Source organism: Tupaia chinensis, unplaced genomic scaffold (assembly GCF_000334495.1).
Source record: "Tupaia chinensis unplaced genomic scaffold, TupChi_1.0 Scaffold000341_1, whole genome shotgun sequence".
NCBI classification, from domain to species: Eukaryota; Metazoa; Chordata; class Mammalia; order Scandentia; family Tupaiidae; genus Tupaia; species Tupaia belangeri.
In genome coordinates, this window is record NW_006159835.1 from 1,191,225 (window position 1) to 1,213,484 (window position 22,260).

At 38.2% G+C, this 22,260-nt stretch overlaps 1 pseudogene; it reads right to left on the bottom strand.

Annotated features, from left to right (window-relative positions):
- Nucleotides 1-534, bottom strand: LOC106735245 (swi5-dependent recombination DNA repair protein 1 homolog pseudogene; annotated as a pseudogene).
- Nucleotides 535-22,260: the final 21,726 nt, after the last annotated feature.

A 22,260-nucleotide genomic window follows, 5' to 3' on the forward strand; every position in this document is an offset into this window, starting at 1 on the left:
GTCATTCTTTGATCTATACATTTTGACTAGTGTTAGCCTCCCAAGAAGGTCTTCTTTCTCTTGAAACTGCTTCACCAATTTTGCTTTTCTAATGCTTGTTTAGGATAACTCTCCTCCAAAAAATTATTTTGGAGAGCATGTGTATCAAGTGATTTTGATTTACATGTACTGATATTCTGGAGGGCATTTTTCAAATGTGTATTTTCTTCTAATTCACTATCTGTGTGATTAAAACTTTCTTGAAATTCCAAACAATTTTCTTCCATTGAAGATGCTGGTTTCTCTGAAAAGGTCTGACCACTTTCTCCATTCTTTATTTTAAGACACTTTACTACACTGTAGTGGGAATTAAATGAAGACCTTGTTTTCCTTAATTTTTCTCTAAGTGTGGCACTCATAGGTTGTTTTACAAACTATTTGTATGGCGTGAGAGTGGATTCACACAGGCCTGTGGAGTGCCAGGTAAAATCACAGGTGAGTCTGAAGGACTTCCATCTTGAAAATGAAATCTTGGTTTACCTCTCCCTCTGCCATGCCCAAAGGGTGCAGAAGGCATGCACAGTGGTGACCAAGGGCTCCTCTTTTTTAGAAGTGGTGTAAAAAATTCAAGTTATCTTCCTTTTCCTGTTCGGTTTTACATTATATAGTCCCTTTTGATCACTCATTTCAAGCCTGGGCATCAGCCTGTTCTGGCCTGTTCCATGTTCCTGCAAGTCCTCCTCTTCCCTCAGCAACGGCTACTTGGTCCTAACTATGAGTTCAGCTTATCCTTCAGTCCAATCCGTACTTCTAACAGAAAAGATTTAAGGGACTCTAGCCCAGCCCTATGGGATTCAGCATCAAGTCATCCTTATTGCTAGTGCAGCTCTGCTGCCTGCCCAAGTTCTCACCATAAGTCTCTGTCTTATTCTCTGAGACCCAGTTGTCTTCATGCTGTACCTGTTTGGCTGAGTTTCTGCCTTGCTTCTCTGTGACTGGTATCTGACACTGAATTCTCAATTATCAAAGTCTTGTTTTGTTATTATCTCCCACTACTATCAACTCTTCTCAAGGTTGGGAATCTGTCCCTCAACACCAGAAGACAGGTGGTGACTCTGCCTATTTATATTTCTAAACTGCTTTCCTCTTGAGTTCCATATTTTCTTCCTGTTGGGACACACTGAGCATCAGAACCCATGGTAACAACGGTTTGAATCCATGTCTTGTTATACTTTTTTTTTTTAAAAGAGATTTTTGCTATAGGGTTTGTGCACTCACCAGAGAGACAAAGAGACAAAAAATGAGAAATCATCCCCTGGGGGGGATGGCCACACCACAATGTCTTCTCTCTTCTCCTCTTGGGATTTTGGGCATGCATGCACACATACCCAGCATGAGTTTCAAGCTGCTGGGTCTGGAATTCAAACTGAGGTCGACCTCATAGGAGTCCAGCTATGTAACCATTACACCATCTGCTAGTCCCATATTGTTATACACTTTAGATAGCTTGCCACTCTATTCTCCCCGCTGCCAAGCACCTCCTCCCATCAGGCTCTACCTGGTCTAATGGGTGGGTCCAGCTCTAAGTGCTGGGACATCAGGTGCACCTCCATCATGAAACAGTTTAACCCAACCGTGTATGTAGATTTGACTTCATTTTTAGTTAAGAGAGATCTAGACTCCTAGCACTCGACAATTAAACAATCTAGAGATTTTGAGGTTAAACTTTATTTTAGGGTGGTAACATTGTCAAATAGGAACAGGAATAGAATAACAATATAAGGTCACAATATGCATGCTAATTCAAGTGAAGTATTTAAAGTTGGAACTTTATGTGGAAGACTTCAGTCACTTCCAAACACAGATATCTTGGGACTTAATATAATCCTACTCACATATGTTTCATATTAGACAGTTTAAAAGGAAGGAAGAGCAACCATTTTCTTCAAATGAGAAACATAACTCAAAGAAATAAATTTCCAAACACATGAAAATTAATTTCATACACTTTGGAGCCAGGAAGAATTTCTTTTCATTAATTTCAATACCCTTCAGAATGAAAAAGTACAAGGAAAATGTTGTGTCTTGACTGTAAAACAACATGACAGCCTCATTTTCTCTGCCAATGCCATCTTGGTTTCCTGCTGGCTGAGTTCAGGATGTCTGCTGGCAGGTGTGGCCCAACCCCACTCCCCAAACTGAACCAGTCTGGAGGCTGGGGATGCTGAAGATCTCTCAGCACAGGCTGGCTTTTCCTTTACTGTCAAATTACTACCCTTGTGTTGACATGAACAGAGTGATCCTTTCAGTAAACTCCTAATGTGCCAGATTCTGAGCCAGGAACTGGGCAGAGGCAGACCCAGGTCCCATGTGGCCTTAAGCTTATATAACTTGAGGGCCCTCTTTAAGGAAAAGAAACTTAATTACAAATGAAAAATTGATATGAAAGTCATCAGAGAAAAGAAATGATAGTAAATTTAAGTTTTAAAAAGTTGACAAATACCACTAAAGTTCCAAAAATAGAGAAAAAGTATATGTTTTTATTAACTCATTTGGTACACTTCTGTAATATTTTCCCTATATGTTTGCCTGTATATTCCTTTATCATCTTTTTATTTAACAATGATTTGTTGTTTAACAATAATTGTTTTTCTTTTTTTTTTTAAGAGACTTTTTTTGCTATAGGACGCATGCGCTCACCAGACAGAGAGCGACAGAGAGACAGAAAGCGAGAAATCACCCCCCCAGGGGGGATGGCCACGCTGCAATCCCTTCTCCTCCATTCTTCTCTCGGGATCTTGGGCACACACGCACACATGCCCGGTGTGAGTTTTAAGCCACCGGGTCCAGGACTTAAACCGCAGTCGACTACGTGGGAGTCCAGCGACATAGCCATTATGCTAACTGCTGGTCCCAATAATTGTTTTTCTATAGGCATAAAATAGAGGATAATACTCTATCATGGCTGATCATAAACAAAATTTTTAATTGAGAGTTAAGAAAAATTTCTTTCAGCCTCACCCTCATTATTAGTAATGTGTAACTTTTTTTTTTTTGGAGAAGTTTTTGCTATAAGGCACGTGTGCTTGCCAGAAAGACAGAGAGAGATAGAGCGACAGGAAGTGAGAAATTACCCCCCGGGGGGATGGCCATGCCTCAATCCCTTTTCCTCCATTCTCCTCTTGGGATCTTGGGCACACACACACACCCACACACACACACACGGCGTGAGTTTAAGTTACCAGGTCCAGGACTCGAACCGCAGTCAACTACATGGCAGTCCAGCGACATAGCCATTACGCCAACTGCCGGTCCCAACTTTTTAAGATTTCAGGAAACCTCTTTCGAGTTTCTTTCATATGAATAGTAAGATTTTGAGGAAATTTAAATCTTGTGCCAAACCTAATCTTAATAATCTGAATTTTCATAATGTTCTTATTGTAGTAGTTATAAGTTTTACATTATCTTTACTGAAACTTTTACATCAAGTCAACCAGCAATTTAAAAATTTTATTGGTATATTCACTGTAGAGTTATATGTAATCCAATGTAATATAAAGAAGATTATGATGATAATAAAAATAAAATAAAATAAATAACCAGGATAGGTGTTACTTTGTATAGGAAAGGGCCATACAAAGACCTACACCTCACTGGCAGAGAAAGATGCTCATCCACAGCTAAAAATACCTTTTTTTTCTTTTTTTTTAGCGTTATGAAAGTGATAAAACTGCAAACAGCCAATTGGGAAAGTTTGTATTTTACAGTTTGTAAATGCATAAAGAAAAATAAACAGCAGCAAGTAAAACAGAAAAAAAAATTATTGGTATATTGTAATACTTTGAGATACATAAAACACAAAATACTCAACTTCACTGACTGTAATACTGCTACAGGTTTATTCCACACAAATATAAAGATTGTATCATTTTATATCACATGATTCTCATTTAAAATATGGAAAAGTATAGAGTGAATTTATAATTATATACATGACATTGCGAAGTCCATTTTGTGCATAAGTGAACTTTTATTTTGTTTAACATTGATGGGAAATAAATCCTTCACTTGTAATGATGTACAGCTAAGAATTAGTCTAGCTTTGGTTCCATACATTTTAAACTTAATCTCTCCTCCATCACCCACATGCTCTGTGTTAGACACTACAGGACGTGTTCCCATCACGGTAATACCACTGGCCCCATTACCTTTGGGTTACAACTCACCTGATGTAATGAGTAAGTTAGGGGATTTCCTAGGAGACACTGCCACATTGAGATAGCTAGCAAAAACTTAATTATACTCAGAAGTGACTACAAACCACATGAATTCCCACCAAACTCAAACTGGGTGTATTTCCAACTCAACTACCTCTTTGGTTTTTTTTTTTTTTTTTTTTAAGAGAGATTTTTACTATAGGACACATGTGCTCACCAGAGAGACAGAGAGACAGAAAGCAAGAAAATAATCTGGAAGGGGGATGGCCATACCGTTATCCCTTCTCCTCCGTTCTCCTCTTGGGATCTTGGACACACATGCACACGTGCCCGGCATGATTTTGAAGCTGCTGTGTCCAGGACTCCAACCATAGTAGACAACATGGGATCAAGCTATGTAACCATTATGCCACCTGCTGGCCCCTCAACTGTCTCTTAACTAAATCTGTAATATTTTCAGCTATACCACCATGACACACAGGGGAAATACTACCCCATCTCACCTTCTTGCTCCTTTTTCTTTGTTGGTTGTTTTTTCTCTTATCTTTGACTATGTTTAGAGTCTGAATGGCCAGAGTTATGCTCAACAGGCAGATGTGTGCAGTACTGAAGTCTGACAATTCTAAGAGCAAAAGGCAATATAATTGGATAGACAAAAGAAATGAGATGTGAAAATGTGAGGGCAGTCAAGGCAGATAGAATTTGTGTACAGCTAGTTACAGTTTTTGAAAACTATTTGCAGAATTAGTGCAAAAAAATTGTGAAGGTAAAATCTTCCTTCATTTATTTATTTATTTATTTATTTATTTCTTTCTTTCTTTCTTTCTTTCTTTCTTTCTTTCTTCTTTCTTTCTTTCCTTTCTTTCTTTCCTCTTCCTTTCTTTCTTTCATCTCAGTTACACAACTGAGCTATGATAGTTTGTTTCCCTTGGTGAAATTAAAAATAAGCTTCAGATAATATTCATATTGGTTATAATGAATAATGATAAAGTGAGTAAAATAAAACTAGATCTATATTTAGCATTAGAAAGAGACAGAGTCCTTAAAAGACTTCTGAGAGAAGCCCTAAAGATGTGCTCTAGGTTGTGGTTGCAAACAGTTCTCACAGGCCTCCCACTACTTCTAAGTCTGTAAGTATTGAACCATATGTTTCTCCCAAGTATAAAAATATGAAGTTGGAAATTCTACTGAGAAAATTCTCCTGTTTGACATTATGTCTATTTATCAGACTCCTGATTAGAAAAGTGCATTGGCTAATATCATGCAAGTCATACCTATCAATGACATGTTGCTCATTTTTGTTTTGTAGTACTTGACTGTACTGGAACCTCATGGTCTAGAAAATTATACTACTTGTTTGTACATGCATCTTGAAGAACTGTGTAGTTGTTCTAGGTACAAAATATTGCATCATACAACTGAATATGTGCTAGATATCATGAATTCTTTTTGAGATTAAAAGAAGATAAATAATATGATATTGGCTTCCATTTTACTAATCAATTAGACTTAGTATTTTAGTTCCACAGTTTAATAATTATTCATATTTACTGTTATTTTAATTGAGAGAAGTTGGATTATGGTTAAGTCCTCAAATTCACCTCCAATTTTAGAGAATATCATTCTGGTATATTCTTGTTATAAATATACCTTTTAAAGGAATCTGTTCTAGAACAGCCAGTAAAAATAAGTCACAATTGATTCTTTACAACTTCAGTGCCTTTAATTAATAGTGCCCCTTAAATGTTTAAAGTCAAAATTGCTTTGGTCTAAGATAAAACAATAAATACATATGCCATCTTTTTGTTTTACCAATAGATATAGGTAGAGACACTTCTCAGGCTATTTTTCTACTTTACTTTCTCAAACACACTTTGCTTAGATGCAGGAATCCAGTTGGTCCTGGGCAACATTACGAAGAAGAGAGCATTTGGTTTTGGTCTACCCTTGCCCATAGGGACCCCTCTTAGGTACTGTAGACCTCGAGATTTTTCCTTTCATTTCCCAGTACTTCATTTTGTAAGATCATGAATACCATAATTTCTTTCTCAGTTTAAATTTGCCTGTTATAAGTTTACTTTCCATACGGTTCTAAAGGGTTTATATAATTTAAAAAAAAAAGTCAAGGCAGGATACACTCATAGGAAAGAGCTAGGATAATTTTGGATCAGGGAATATAAGAATCTACTAAAAATGGCACCCTTTCCTCATCTATATTGTCTTGATCCTTTGTTCATTTGACATATATTTATTGAGACCTCTTGTGTGCCAAAAATGTTCAAGGCACTTGGAATACATTAAGTAGCAAAACATAAAACTCCCTAGGCTTGCCAGCTCACATTTGTCCAATTTTATATCTCTTGAAAGTATGAATCATCCTTTTCAATTTTTTAAGTTATAACATCAGTGCATGCAATTTGGAATTTTTACAGTCTGTTTCTGCTGATCATGGTTTATAGCATGACTGTATTACTTAATGAAACATAACTTAGTGTCACAGATGTTGCCATTTAAGTGACTGGTCAGGGACAGACTTGCTTCTCACTATTTTGAAAACAGTGAGAAACTTGAAAGTCACCATTTTCATGGAGGTGAGAATGCAGATCAGAATTTAAAGAGGCTGTACTCAGCAAAGATATGGCACTGGCAGTAGCAATGGGCAAATCCTATGCACTGAACTTTCTTCAGGCTTTGGGTTAAAATGGTGACATAGGCGCCCTCTTCAAAACTGAATAGCTGGCTCAGCTGCAGTGCTGCAGGTGTAGAGCACCACTGACTGAGGCTGGAACCATGTAGGAGGGGCTGGAGTTTGGATCCTGAGCTGATTTGACATGCTGGGTTTCCTCTGGGGCTGTGTCTATGATCTTGGCTAGCTAGAGGGCTAGAGAGTGGATTGTACTATGGCAAGACCCCGTTGGAGGAAAGTCCCTGTTTCTCTCTCTCTCTCAGGAAATAAATAATTTTTAAAACTACATCTAGCTATTCTCCTAAAGACATACCATACTGAACTTTATTTAATGATTTGAATGTTTCATTTTCTGTTTAACTGAATATCACAGAGAAACAAAATGAAACAGAAACATAAGCATTTTGAATTATCTGTGAAAACACATTTTTTGTTGTTTTTTTAAGAGTGTTTTGCTAGTAGGCAGGTACACTTACTGGAGACACAGAGAGACAGAAAGTGAGAAATCACACCCCAGGGGGGATTGCTATGCCACAATCCCTTCTCCTCCATTCTCCTCTTGGGATTTTGGGCATGTATGCACACACACCTGGTGTGAGTTTTAAGCCACAGGGTCCAGGACTCAAACTGCAATCTACTACAAGGGAGTCAAGCAAAGTAGCCATTATGCCATCTGCTGGTCTCACATGCCTCTTTTTTAAAAGTTCAGCTAAATCCAGGTGAGTTTGGTTAATCTTGATTTCAAGATATGAAACTGTGCTACCAAACAGGCCTGTCTTTCCTAACAAAATGTATATATTGTTGTCATGACCATTGTGTCTTAATATAGTCTTTTTAAAAATGTCTTTGTTGTTGGGGCCAGTAGGTGGCATGGTGATTAAGGCAGCTGGAATCCCACATGGCTGACCATAGTTCGAGTCCTGAACCTGGCAGCTTGCTTTCTCACTTTCCTTCTCTCTGTCTCTCTCTGGTCAAATTCAAAATAAAATAAAGTAAAATAAAAATAAATGAATAAAATTTAAAAAAGATGTCTTTGTTGGGGCCAGCAGGTGGCATAGTGGTTAAAGGCGTTGGACTCCCATGTGGTCAACTCTGGTTTGAGTCCTGGCCCCAGCAGGTTGAAACTCATGCTGGGTGCATGTGCATGCATGTTCAAAATCCTGAGAAGAGAATGGAGAAGGAATTGTGGCATGGCCACACCTGGGGGGATTGATTTCTCACTTCCTGTCTCTCTGTGTCTCGAGGGCGAGCACATGCATCCTATATCAAAAATCTCTCAGGGGAAAAAAAAGTCTTTGTTTTACTGCACAATCATGTTAAAAAAAAACTTGGTGTTGGGACTAGCAGTTAGCCTAATGGCTATGTCGCTAGTCTCCCACGTAGTCGACCGCGGTTTGTGTCCCGGACCCAGTGGCTTAAAACTCACGCCGGGCACGTGTGCGTGCGTGCTCAAGATCCCAAGAGGAGAATGGAGGAGAAGGGATTGTGGCGTGACCATCCCCCCGGGGGATGATTTCTCGCTTTCTGTCTCTCTGTCTCTCTCTGTCTGTCTGGTGAGCACACGCGCCCCATAGCAAAAAAGTAAATAAATAAATAAATAAACAAAAACAAATAAACAAAAACAACAAAAAAACTTGGTGTTGAACAAATTGAGTTTCTTCAGATAATTTAAAATATGTAAAGCTCAGATTAGGGGACAGAAAGATGAATCTAAGATGAATCTAAGAGCATGCACATGGAAGATGCCTAGTTTTCAGTGAAACAACAACAACAAAATATAGAATAGGATAAAGAGGAGAACAGAGGAATAAGGCAAGCCTTTCCTATATAGTATTTTGGGAAAAATTATCTATAGAAGCATTACATTGAGAACTTAAATATTAAAATAGAAAAATGAATATATATAATATTTGTGAATTCTTCATTTATAAACAGCAATTTAGTGTCCTTTCAAAATAGTGACTGAAGCGACCAGCAGATGGCTTTAGTGGTTAAGTCACTAGATTCCCATATGGCCAACCGTGGTTTGAGTCCTGGACCCAGTGGCTTCAAAATCACCTCAAGCACATATGTGTACCTCTGCAGGATCCCAGGAGGAGAATGGAGGAGAAGGGATTGTGGCATAGCCATCTCCCATCTTCTTTCTTTCTTTCTCTCTCTGTCTCTTTGGCTGCTGCATGCAGCCTATAGCAAAAATCTCTCTTAAAAAAATAGTGACTAAAAAGAAAAATGATGCCTTATGCTTCTTCTATCATAAATGAGCTCACCTCTCCATACTGGAGATAGGGAGAAACAGTAAGTATGAATCAGGCTAAGTAGCTAGTCTAGGTCTGTACAAAAAAAGCAGAGGGGGGAGAAGGGAAGAGGAAGGAAATGACTCCTCTAATATGAAAAGAACTGGGAACAAAAAAAAAAAAAGAGAGAGAGAGAGAGATTTCTCTCTCCTTTGTGCCTGTGGAACACATTTTCACTAGTTTTGACTCGAAAGAGTAAGAATCTATTTAAATATTTTTAGGCATGATTAAAAACAACTCAATAAAATAGAAGAGTAGATATAATGGAGGAATAGATGTTTAAGAAATATTTTAAATGTCCAAAGGAGATGGTTTTATTATTAATCATTTAACAATAATTAGCATTTATATGGTAAGCACAAACTCTTCATATGTGTTGTGTGATTAAATCTTTACAATTTTGTGGGACAGCATAATTACTATCATGGTCTATATTTAAAAAAACAAAGTCTCCAGAAGTTAAAAAACTGACCTAAAGCATTAGGATTTATACTCAAGTTTGCCAATTTTAAAGCCTGTGTCCTAAACACAATATTGCTTCCTTCTGTGATTTTGATGCTGAGATATGAATTCAAGGACTATGATGTAATTCTATACCTAGTTTATGATGTTCAATTTATAAAAATATAGCCATTTTAAGATATCTCAGATTGCTAAAATTTTTGTTGGGTAATTGGACCTAAATTTTGTATTTGTTTCATCATTCTCTTTCCTATTGCAGCAAGCTCTTTGTCAGGGTTTCCCTCTAGTAGATGCACATTCCACAAGACAAATGAGAAAAAAGTATAGTTTTTTTTTCAAAAGTTTAGAATTTAAAAAATTAACTTTTGAAGAATTGTTCATGGTTGTCACTTATATTTTGAATTTATATTGTTAGTATTATAGAAAGAATGAGGACTTTTATGGACCCACATTCTCTTCTGTCCAAATTCTGCTATTAAATGCAAGCATATTTCACTATTGTCAAAGGAATTTCATATGCCAGCTGGCCTAAGACAATGTTATTTAGTCTTAGGCCAAAGTTTGGCATTGAGTCTGCTTCTGACTTCTGTGTCATACCCTTCTAATTACTCCAGAGATCCTTTCTTGATATTTCTTGCTAACCCCTGGCTGCTCAGAGCACCGTGGGTGACAGCTCACTCTGCCTTGACTTTTCTCTACTTGCCCTCATTAAAGCTCTTTTTGTGGGGGGCCACCAGGGGGCATACCAGTTAGGGTACTGGACTCCCACATGGCTGACCATGGTTCAAGTTCCAGACCCAGCAGCTTGAAAATCATGCTGGGCACATTTGCATGCAAGCATAAAATCCCAGGAAGAGAAGGGACTGTGGCGTAGTCACCCATCTAGGTGGTGATTTCTCACTTCCACTCTCACTGTCTCTCTGCTTCTCTCCAGCATACACATACTCCCTATGTCAAAAACCTTTTAAAAAATAAAAATAAAACAAACAAAAAATTCCTTTGTAGGGGCTAGATAGGTGGTATAGAGGTTAAGGTGGCCTGACCCCACATGGCCAACTGTGAGGTTTAATTCCCAGACCTGGTAGCTTGAGAAATGAGCCAGGTGCATATGTGTGCACATGCCCAAAATCCTGAGAGGAGAATGGATGAGAAGGGATTGTGCTGTGGGCTATTCCTATTGGGAGTGCTTTCTCACTTTCTCTCTCTCTCTCTCTCTCTCTCTCTCTCTCTCTCTCTCTCTCTTTCTCTCTCTCTCTCTCTCTCTCTCTCTTTCTCTCTCTCTCTGGCAAGCACACATGCCCTATAGCGAATTAAAACAATTTTTTTTTGTGACCCAACCTATGTGGCCTAGTTGGTAGCATTTTTGACTGCAGTTCTGAAAGTCACATGACTGACCACCAGTTCAGATCCCCATCCCTGCTGACCTGCAACATGCTGAATGTGCATGTGGGTACCTGAGATTCTGAGGAGCTAGAGGACTAGGGGAAAGGGACCAGGGCAAGATGAGACTCCATCAAGGATGCACTCTCTGTTGCTTTCTCTTATGCTTGTGCACACACCTCTATAATGAATAAAACAAACAAACAAACAAACAAAAACCTTCTTGGTTCATTTGCTCAACAGATATTTACTGATTGCATGCTATGTTTCAAGTACAGTGTCAGATGATGGATATAGTGATGGGGCAAAAGATGTGATGACCACCCTCATGGAGTTTATTGTGTAGGTGGTACCAAACAAACCAATAAACAAAAACTGCAGAAACAAAAGCAGCATGCAAATGTAAAATGGTGCTGGGGCTTTGGAACTGGTAGTTGACTTAGGGAAGTCAGACCAGACTTTTTATTTTTAGGTTTTTGTCATAGGGTTCAAGCACTTGCCAGAGAGAGACAGAAGAGGAAAAGTGAGAAGTCACTCCCTCGGCACTGGCCTTGTTGCAATCCCTTCTCCTCTATTCTCTTCTCAGGATTTTGGGCACACACATGCTCTGCATAATTTTTAAGTCGCTGGGTCCAGGATTCAAACCACAGATGACCATGTTGGAGTCCAGTGTCTTAACCACCATGCCACCAGTTGGACCCCACATTTATAAGGAAATGACACTTCATTGCAGTTTGAAGGATGAATTAACACAGGAAAGGTGAAGGAATAGTTTTCTGGTCTAACTACCTGATTCTTTCTGTGTTTTTCAGTTCGAATCCTGAGAAAATGTAATTGCCCCATATTATCCTTTTACACGTAGACCTGTACATGCTCCAGATCATTCCATAAATTGTGGACTGACTCTTTTGGGTTAGGTGCTCACCTTTGGTTCAGAGAGTTGTGACAGGGGTGAGAAAGTAGGGTCCTAGGGCCAACCAATAGTGTCTCCTGAGCAGGATGTATGCAAGTGTTAATTTCACTTACTGGAACTATGGCATTAATAGTTTATGTTGGGGATATGCTACTGCCTCCAAGAAGCTTTCCTGGTTTCCCCAGGTGAAGTTATTACTTCCCTCCCCTAGTCACTTTGTTTCTGTTTATTCATCTGTCTGTCTGTCTGTCTGTCTTTAAATTTTTGCCAGAGGATGCCTGCACTTGCCAAGAGAAACAGAAAAGGAACATGAAAAAGCATCTCATGGGGAGTAGTCATGTTGTAATACCTTCTCCATTCTTGTCTTGGGATTTGGGCTCACATAGACACATTTCTAGTTTTTCAAGTTGTACTCAGACCATTGGCCTTCTGGGATCCAGACATCTTAATTACCATGACACAGGCTGGCCCCCTCTATTTGCTTCTTCTCCTTCTATTTTTTTTTTTTTGAGAGAGAGATTTATGCTATAGGGCATATGCACTCACTGGAGAGACACAGAGAGAGAGAGAAAGAAAGAGAGAAAGTGAGAAATCATCACTTAGGGGATGGCCATGCCACAATCCCTTCTCCTCCATTCTGCTCCTGGGACCTTGAGCATGTATACACTTGTGCCTGGTATGAGTTTCAAGCTGCTATGTATGGGGACTTGAACCACAGTCAGACATGTGGGAGCCTAGTGCCTTAATCACTATGCCACCTGCTGGACCTGACTTCTTACATCTTACTCATGCTTGTACAGTTGAACTTACTTCACGGTATGGTTTATTCCTATTATATACAGATCTGTCTGCCTCTCAAGTAGGCATATTTTTAAGGACAGAAACTATGTCTTATTTACCTCTGTTTTCCTTGAACCTAGCATAGTGACTACACAGTGCCTAGAGTGATGACTCAATAAATGACACTGAATGAATGAAAGAAAAGACAAAACTACCAGTGGAGTACTTCTTAAGAATGAATGAAATAATGAATTGGAGAGTTCTTACTACAGCAGAGTAAAGTTAAGTGTACCTTCTCCTTAGACATTGTGCTTATTTTCTCTCCTGTTTACCCTTTAGGCATGGCTGAGGCTACTGGTATAGAGATACTGGGCACTATTCCATCAGAAGTAACATTATCCCTTTTAAGGGGCCAGGGGGTGCCGTGGTGGTTAAGTGCTCTGGACTCCCACATGGCCAACTGCAGTTGAGTCCCAGACCTGGTGGCTTGCTTTCTCACTTTCCCTTTCTCTTTCTCTCTTTATCTCTCTCTGATCAAATTAAAAAATAATAATAACAAATAAAATTAAATTAAGCGTGGCCCTTACTCGTCTCTGGACTTCAGGTTGGTTTCTTGGGATTTTAAGAAGAACTTGTACCCCTCCCCGCCCGATCTGGAGACCGGTTCAAGCCAGTGGCAGTGCCGGACACCAGGCTGCCCTAATGGCCGGAACCTGCCACTCATCCTCCACCTCTTCCCCACTTGCCTTTGGACTTTCAGAATTTCAGTGTTTTGAATAGCACACAGCATGCAAGGCACGCTGCATAGGTATTTTTTTGCTCTTGGGGTAAAGTTTATTAGGTCGGTTGGAGGCACACCGCTCCTTAGAAACAGAGAGGACTTTGGGTCACCCAGGATCAGTGACAATAGTACACGGCACTGGTAAGCAACAGGTAGGCAGACCAGAAAAGATATCACCAATTTTCTAACCCTGCAAACCTTTTAACACTCAGAGATACCTTGAATAATTTAGGAAGAAATATATAGATGACCTGATGATTAGGAACAATTGCAGAGGCTCAAGAAGTATGGGCAACCAACAAAAGGCCTCTCCCCCAGGGGAAATCATCAAGCCTACATCACCCACAGTCAATACAATGGAAGTCGTAGACATGTCAGATAAGGAATTCAGAATATTTGTAGTGACCAAACTAACTGAGATGTAAGAGAAAAGAGACAATGAGCTCCAGGAGATGAGGAAGTCCTTTCATGATTTGAAAGAAGAAATAGACACCTTAAACAAGAACCAGATGGAAATTCTAGGGTTGAAGAATGTGATACAGGAAATCAAAAACTCCCTTGAAAGTATTAAAAGTAGATGAGATCAGACAGAAGATTGAATCTTGAATGTAGAATACAACACATCTGACCTAGAAAAAAGTAACAAGAAGATTGAGAAAAATGAGGATAATATATAAGGAATACTGGATATCATCAAGGACCCCAACATCCAGATAATTGGTATCCCAGAGGAGGAAGAAAATAATAAGGGCATTAATAATTTATTCCATGAAATCCTGGAAGAAACTTTCCAAACCTAGAAAGGCATTCAAATATCCAGACCCAAGAAATACATAGGACCCCAAGTAGAATCAACCCAAGAAGATCCTCTCCAAGGTACATCATAGCCAGACTGGCAAAAAAAACAGACAAAGACAAGATACTAAAGTTGGCAAGAGGGAAACGTCAAGTTACTTACAAAGGTCACCCCATCAGGCTAGCATCAGACCTTTTGGTGGAAACAATGCAGGCAAGGAAAGAATGGGGAAATATAGTCAAAATGTTGAATGAAAAACAATTTCAACCAAGAATACTATACCCAGCAAGATTATCTTTCATATGGGAAAAAAAAGATAAAAACATTCTTGGATAAACAAAATTTGAAGGAATTTACCAATTCCAGACCAGCTCTTCAAGAGGTTCTGAAGGGAGTGCTATACCAGGAAAACTAAACAGTCAGATGGACAGTTATAAGAGAACAAAAAGCAACCAAGAAAATGGCTCACTTAATGATAGGAACAAGTCCAGAAATAAAGATACTAACACTGAATGTCAATGGATTAAATTCTCCAATTAATATACACAGACTGGCTGAATGGATAAGAAAACAGAAACCTTTTGTCTGTTGCCTACCAGAAACTCACCTTATGGATAAAGATGTATATAGACTAAAAGTGAAGTGCTGGAAAAAGATATTCCATGCAAATGGAAATCAAGAAAGAGCTGGAGTAGTGATATTGTTTTCAGACAAAATAGACTTCAAGTCAAAGACTGAAAGAAGAGACAAAAGAAGGGCTTTATATAATAGTAAATGGGGTAATCCAGCAAGAAGACATAATGCTTATAAATATCTATGCACTTAACTCAGGAGCACCTAAATATGTGAAGGAAAGACTGCTGGAGCTAAAAGGAGAGGTAGGTAGAAACACTATAATTGTTGAATATCTCAATACCCCATTATCTCCTTTAGACAGATTTTCTAGGCAGAAAATAAATAGAGAGATACAGGACCTAAATGATACTATAAATCGAATGGGCTTGATAGATATCTATAGAACTTTCCACCGTAAGTCATATGTACATTTATGTATACATATATACATATATACACCCAAAATACACATTTTTCTAACCCCAGCATGGACCCTTTTCAAAGACTGACCATATGTTAGGACACAAATCAAGCCTTTACAGATTCAAAGGCAGAGAAACTATATCCAGCATCTTCTCTCACCATGATGGAATTAAACTCAAGATTAATTTCAAGAAACACCCTCGGGAACCAGCAGTTGGTGTAATGGCTATGTCGCTGGACTCCCACGTAGTCGATGGTGGTTCGTGTTCCAGACCTGGTGGCTTAAAACTCACGCCGGACGCGTGTGTATGTGTGCCCAAGATCCCGAGAGGAGAATGGAGGAGAAGGGATTGCGGTGTGACCATCCCTCCTCGCTTTCTGTCTCTCTGTCTCTCTCTGTCTGTCTGGTGAGCGCACCCACCCTATAGAGAAAACCCCTCAAAAAAAAAAAAACACCCTCGAAAATACACAAACACGTGGAAACTGAACAACCTACTTCTGAATGATTTAACTACTGAAGAAATTTAAGTCTGAAATAAAAAAATTCATGCAAACAAATGATAAAGATTACACAAGATTCCATAATCTATGGGACATGGCAAAAGCAGTCATAAGAGGAAATTCATAGCAATTAGTGTGCATAAGAAAAGGATGCAAAAGTGGCAAATAGATAACCTAACATCATGCCTCAGAGAGTTGGAAAAACAACAACAAAATAAAAAAAAAATGCCAGGAAATAATAAAGGTTTGAGCAGAAAAAAATGAAATAGAAAACAAAAGAACCAAACAAAATGAAAGTAAAAGCTGGTCCTTTGAAAAGATTAATAAGGTCGACACACCATTGGCTAGACTGATTAAGAAGAAGAAAGAAAGGAACCAGATAAATCAAACACGTGATGAAACAGGCAATATTACAACAAACACAGTAGAAATGCAAAATATCATTAGAGGATATGATATGCCAAAAAGACAAGATAACTTGGAGGAGATGGAAATATTCCTGGATGCATATAATCTACCAAGATTGAATCACGAAGACATAGAAAACCTGAATAGACCCATAAAAAGCCAGGAGATTGAATCAGTAATAAATACCACCCCCCCCCAACAAAGAAAAACCCAGGTCCAGATGGCTTTGCTTCTGAATTCTACAAAACTTTTAACGAAGAGTTAATCCCTATCCTACTCAAATTATTTCTAAAGATTCAAAAGGAGGGAAACCTTCCAAACTCATTTTATGAAGCCTCCATCATCCTCATTCCCAAAACAGATAAGGACATGACAAAAAAAAAGGAAAACTACAGACCAATATCATTAATGAATATAGATGCAAAAATTCTCAACAAGATACTCACAAATCGTATCTAACAACATATGGCAAAGATTATTCATCACGACCAGATAGGCTTTATCCAGGGATGCAAGGATGGTTCACCATACACAAGACCATAAATGTAATACACCATATTAACAGAAAGAAAGATTAAAACCATATGATCATTTCAATTGATGCAGAGAAAGCACTTGATAAATACAACATCCCTTCATGATTAAAAAGCTCGGTAAGATTGGTATAGAAGGGTCATTTCTCAACACAATGAAAGCCATCTATGAAAAACCTACAGCTAACATTATGCTGAATGGGGGAAAACTAAAAGCTTTTCCACTAAAAACTGGCACTAGGCAAGGCTGCCCACTTTCTTCACTGCTCTTTAATATAGTGCTGGAAGTCTTAGGTAATGCAATCAGAAAAGAAAACAATATAAAAGGCATTCAAATAGGCAAAGAAGAGTTAAAAATATCTTTATTCACAGATGACATGATGGTATACTTAGAAGACCCAAAGGTCACTGAGAAAAGGAATCCCTTTCACCATAGCCACAAGATGTGTAAGATACCTAGGGGTAAACCTAACTAAGAAAGTCAAAGACCTTTATAAAGAAAACTATGAAAATCTTAAAAACGATATTGAAAGTGACTTTAAAAAATGGAAGGATATCCCATGTTCCTGAACTGGAAGAATTAACATAATCCAAATGGCAATTCTACCCAAATTAATCTACATGTTTAATGCAATTCCAATCAAAATACATGAAATATTCTTCACAGATCTAGAAAAGACAATCATAGAATTTGCTGGAATCATAAAAGACCTCATATTGCCAAAGCAATCCTGTGCAAGAAGAGTGAAGTGGGAGGTATATCAATCTCTGATCTCAAGATATACTATAAAGCTGTGATCATCAAAATAGCATGATATTGGCAAAAAAAAAAAAACAAAACAAAACAAAACAAAAAAAACCAGACATGTGGAACAATGGAATAGAATAGAGACCCCAGAAATAAACCCCAAAGCTTACAGCCAACTGATTTTTGACAAAGGATGTCAGTAAATCCATTGGGAAAAGGAACACCTCTTTAGTAAATAGTGCTGGAAAAACTTGGTATCCACCTGCAGAAAGATGAAACTGAACCCCCCCTCTTTCACCATTAACAAAAGTCAACTCAAAATGGATCAAAGATCTGAACCTAAGACCTCAAACAATAAAACTACTGGTGGAAAATGCTGGGGAAACTCTGGGAGACATTGGAGTAGGCAAAGACTTCTTAAATAAGACTCCCAAAGCACAGGCAATAATCCCTAAAATAGACAAGTGGTACTATATCAGACTAAGGAGTTTCTTCACAGCAAAGAACACAGTAACACATGTTAATCGACAACCCTCAGAATGGGAGAATATTTTTATAAAATATGCCTCAGACAAGGGACTGATAAGCAGAATATACAGGGAACTCAAGCGCCTTACATGAAAAAAAATGATTAACCCAATTAAAAGATGGGAAAATGAGCTGAACGAAATTTCTCTCTAAGGAAGTCATACGAACAACCAAAAAGAATGAGGAAATGCTCAAGATCCCTCATCATAAGGGAGATGCAGATAAAAACCACAATGAGATACCACCTAACCCCTGTCAGAATGGCAAAGATTAAATACAAAAAAGTGATAAGTGTTGGCGGGGATGTGGTGAAAAGGGAACTCTCCTACATTGTTGGTGGGAATGTATACTGGTTCAGACACTGTGGATAACGATATGGAGGTTCCTCAAAGATCTACAAATAGAACTACCATTTGCTCCAGCAATCCCACTTTTGGGTATGTACCCATAGGACAGGAGAATGCTCAATCGGAAAAGCACTTGCACATCAACGTTAATTCACGATTGCGAAGACATGGAACAAACCCAAATGTCCACAAACAGATGAATGGATTGAAAAAGTGTGGCACATATATTCTATGGAATACTACTCAGACATTAAAAAAAATTAAAATAAAATAAAATAAAAACACAAAAAACAAGACCCTGGCATTTGATAGAAAGTGGTTGGATATGGAGAATCTATTGCTGAGTGAAGTAAGTCAAGATACAAAAGAAAGCTATTTTATGTATCCACTTGATATATACCGCACTCTGTGGTAGAGATCGAAATATTGGAAGGCATAAAAACAGTGAAAATAGTAAACGATGATGAGACAGTGTGGAATGGGGTGGGAAAAGAGAAGAGTATAGAGAAAGATAGCAAGAGGACAAATAGACATGACATTAGTGGGACACAGATATGGTTTATTACCTGTTGATGTTGACATGTATAGTTTTCTCAACTGGATTGGTCTGAGAAGTATTTCATGATGGGTAAAGTCTTTTCACAAGCAAAATGAGAAATAGTGATTGGAACTATTTAAATAAATAATTGAAATAATAATAATAATCAGAAAAAAAATTAAAAGCTATTGAATGATGAAAATGGGGATTTTAATGTCTCTCTATTGACTAATATGAATGGTATTCCTTCTGGTAAAAGAAATGTAATGCACTGTAAAGTTATATGTGATTCAATGTAATATAAACAAGATTATGAAAATAAATACATAAATTAGTTAATTAAATTAATAAATAATAATAATAATTTTTTGGAGATGTTTTTACTATAGGGTGCATGCACTCACCAGAAAGACAGAGAGAGAAAGAGAGACAGAAAGCGAGAAATCACCTCTCGGGGGGATGGCCACGCCACAATCCCTTCTCCTCCATTCTCCATGTGGGATCTTGATCACACATGTACACATGCCCGGCATGAGTTTAAGCCACTGGGTCCAGGACTATTATTGGTATCCAGCCCCTATTATTATTATTTTAAATTTGTACATAGGCAGAGAGGAGACAGAAAGTGAGAAAGCAAGCCACCAGATCTGGGACTTGAACCTCAGTTGGCCCTGTGGGAGTCCAGTGTCTTAACCATCACACCATCTGCTGGCCCCCAAAATAATGTTTTCATTGTCTCCTACATTTTGATTGTTATGAAATAATTTTGACCCTGTAGCCTTTGTAATTTTGACCCATGTAACCCATGTCCCCTTCGAGGGTCCTCAGGCTACTTAAAGAACTACATTATTTATCTTCATAAAGAACCTCCTTGTTGGGGGGACCAGCAGATGGTGTGGAGGTACTGGATCTCACATAGTCGACTCTGAGGTTCAAGTCCTGGACCTGGTGACTTGAGAAGTATAACAGATGTGTGTGAATGCATATGTATGTGTGAGTGTGCGTATGTATGTGTGTGTGCACGTGCGTGCACATCCAAAATCTCTAGAGAAGAATGAAGGAAAAGAGATTGCAGCATGGTCATCCCCCCTGGTGGGTGATTTCTCACTTTCTATCTCTCTTTCTGGTGAGCACACATGTTCTATGGCAAAAAATAAAAAAATAAACAACTTTTGGTTTTGATTCTCAACATTTTAAGTTTGTTGTTTATTTCATTATAACTTAAGTTCTGCTCTTTATTATTTCCTTCTTTCTGTTAGATTGAACAAAATGAAATTGCTGTTTTTGTAGGTAAAAAATGGTTGAATATAGGTAATTTCATAGGATTACTCTAATGCTTTTCTTAAGTTTAATTTGACGCTTTTTTCCTAAATTTTTCAAATTATTTTCAGTCTTTGTTCCTTTCTAATATATTTATTTAAGACAACAAATATTCCTCTAAACACAATTTAAGTGGTACCCCAATTTGAATATGTCATATTTTTATAATGTGAATTAAAATATTATTTCCAGCTCAAAATAGTTTCCAATTTTTACTGAGATTGCTTCTTAGACACATAGCTCATTTAGAAGTATATTAGGTAATTTCCAAACACATTGAGATTTTCTATGTATCTTTTTATTATTGATTTCTAGCTCAATTTCACTATGGTCAGAGAACATGCTTTTTATGATTTCAAGTATTTTAAATTTGTTAAGACTTTGGGGCCCAAAATGTGGTCCATTTTGGTAAAAAATGTACCCATGAAAAAGTTAATTTTATTTCTAAATCTGTCAAATATTTTAGCTGCTAATTTAACTCCATATAAACTTTTATAGCATAATAGTATTCTCCTGGTCATGTTATCAACACAATAGATTCATTTCACATGTTTTTTATGTTACTGGCATTCCCTACCCACAGAAATTGCAATGGTTCTGAGCTTTATTTTTTATGTTACTGGAATTCCCTACCCACAGAAATTGCAATGGTTCTGAGCTTTATTTTCGCCATTATTACTGTTTTTATTGTCTCCTACATAAAACACTCCTATGTGTTTTTACCTTTAGAATTATTTGTTTAATTTATTATTATTATTATTATTTAATTTGGTCAGAGAGAGAGAGGGAAAATGAGAAAGCTAGTACCAAGTCCAGGACTCAAACCATGGTTGGCCATGTGGGAGTCCAGTGCCTTAACTACCATGCCATCTGCCAGCCCTGCTCCTATGTGTTCTTATCTCTCACTCAGAACTAGTTATCCACCAGTCATACTTCAGAATATGGAAGTGCAACAGAGTAAGCTAACTCTACATAATTCCATTGTCAAAAAAGTTAATATTTGGTCTAGTTTCTTTTTCAATGTACTTTTTTTTTTTTTTTTTGAGAGATTTTCACTGTAGGGCGTGTGCGCTCGCCAGACAGACAGAGAGAGACATAGAGACAGAAAGCGAGAAATCACCCCCCAGGGGGGATGGTCACGCCGCAATCCCTTCTCCTCCATTCTCCTCTTGGGATCTTGGGCACGCACGCACACGCGCCCGGCGTGAGTTCTAAGCCACCGGGTCCGGGACATGAACCGCGGTCGACTACGTGGGAGTCCAGCGACATAGCCATTACGCTAACTGCTGGTTCCCATTTTTTCAATGTACTTTTAAAACATATCCGAAATAAAACTATATTATGTGTATAGAGAGGAATGAGAATCACCAATTTAGCTGCTAGCTTCTAAAATCTCTATGAATAAAGACTACTAATCTTTTGGGTTAGCTGAAATTGCTTTGGTAAAACTGCATGCTCTGTGTCTACTCACTTGTTACAGTGGTATTGATTTCCTATCATGCAGTATGCACTGTGCCACTTGCCAGAATACTGCTCTAAACAAGACGGACAAATTTCAAGGCCTTCTGGAGCTAAGCGTGGCCAGATATGCTACCCCCACCCATACAATCAATAGTTCTGCCCAAACTGTCTGATAGAAAATCTGGCCTGATGCAATTAAGATTTATGACTCTTCTGGCTGCTCATTGCTGGTGAAGTTTTTCTACTAGGAAAGCACAAACATGGCCACACCCTTCCCACAACAGAGGAGTTAATGCTGTCCACAGTTCCCCAGGTAGATGTACAAACATGCGTCCCTGAATTGATCCCAAAGTGTTAGGCAGGTGGTGCACCATCCCAGCCAGTGCCATAGTTTTGGTTCTCAGCATGAGACTTGATTGAAATTCTAGAATAATTCTGTAGTTTCTAGAAGGCATTGAATCTGTCTTTAAGACAATGTTGCATAGATGCCTGTGGCCTGTAACCTGGTCACATTAATGGCTTTATTTAGCTAGAAAGGAAACTAAATACC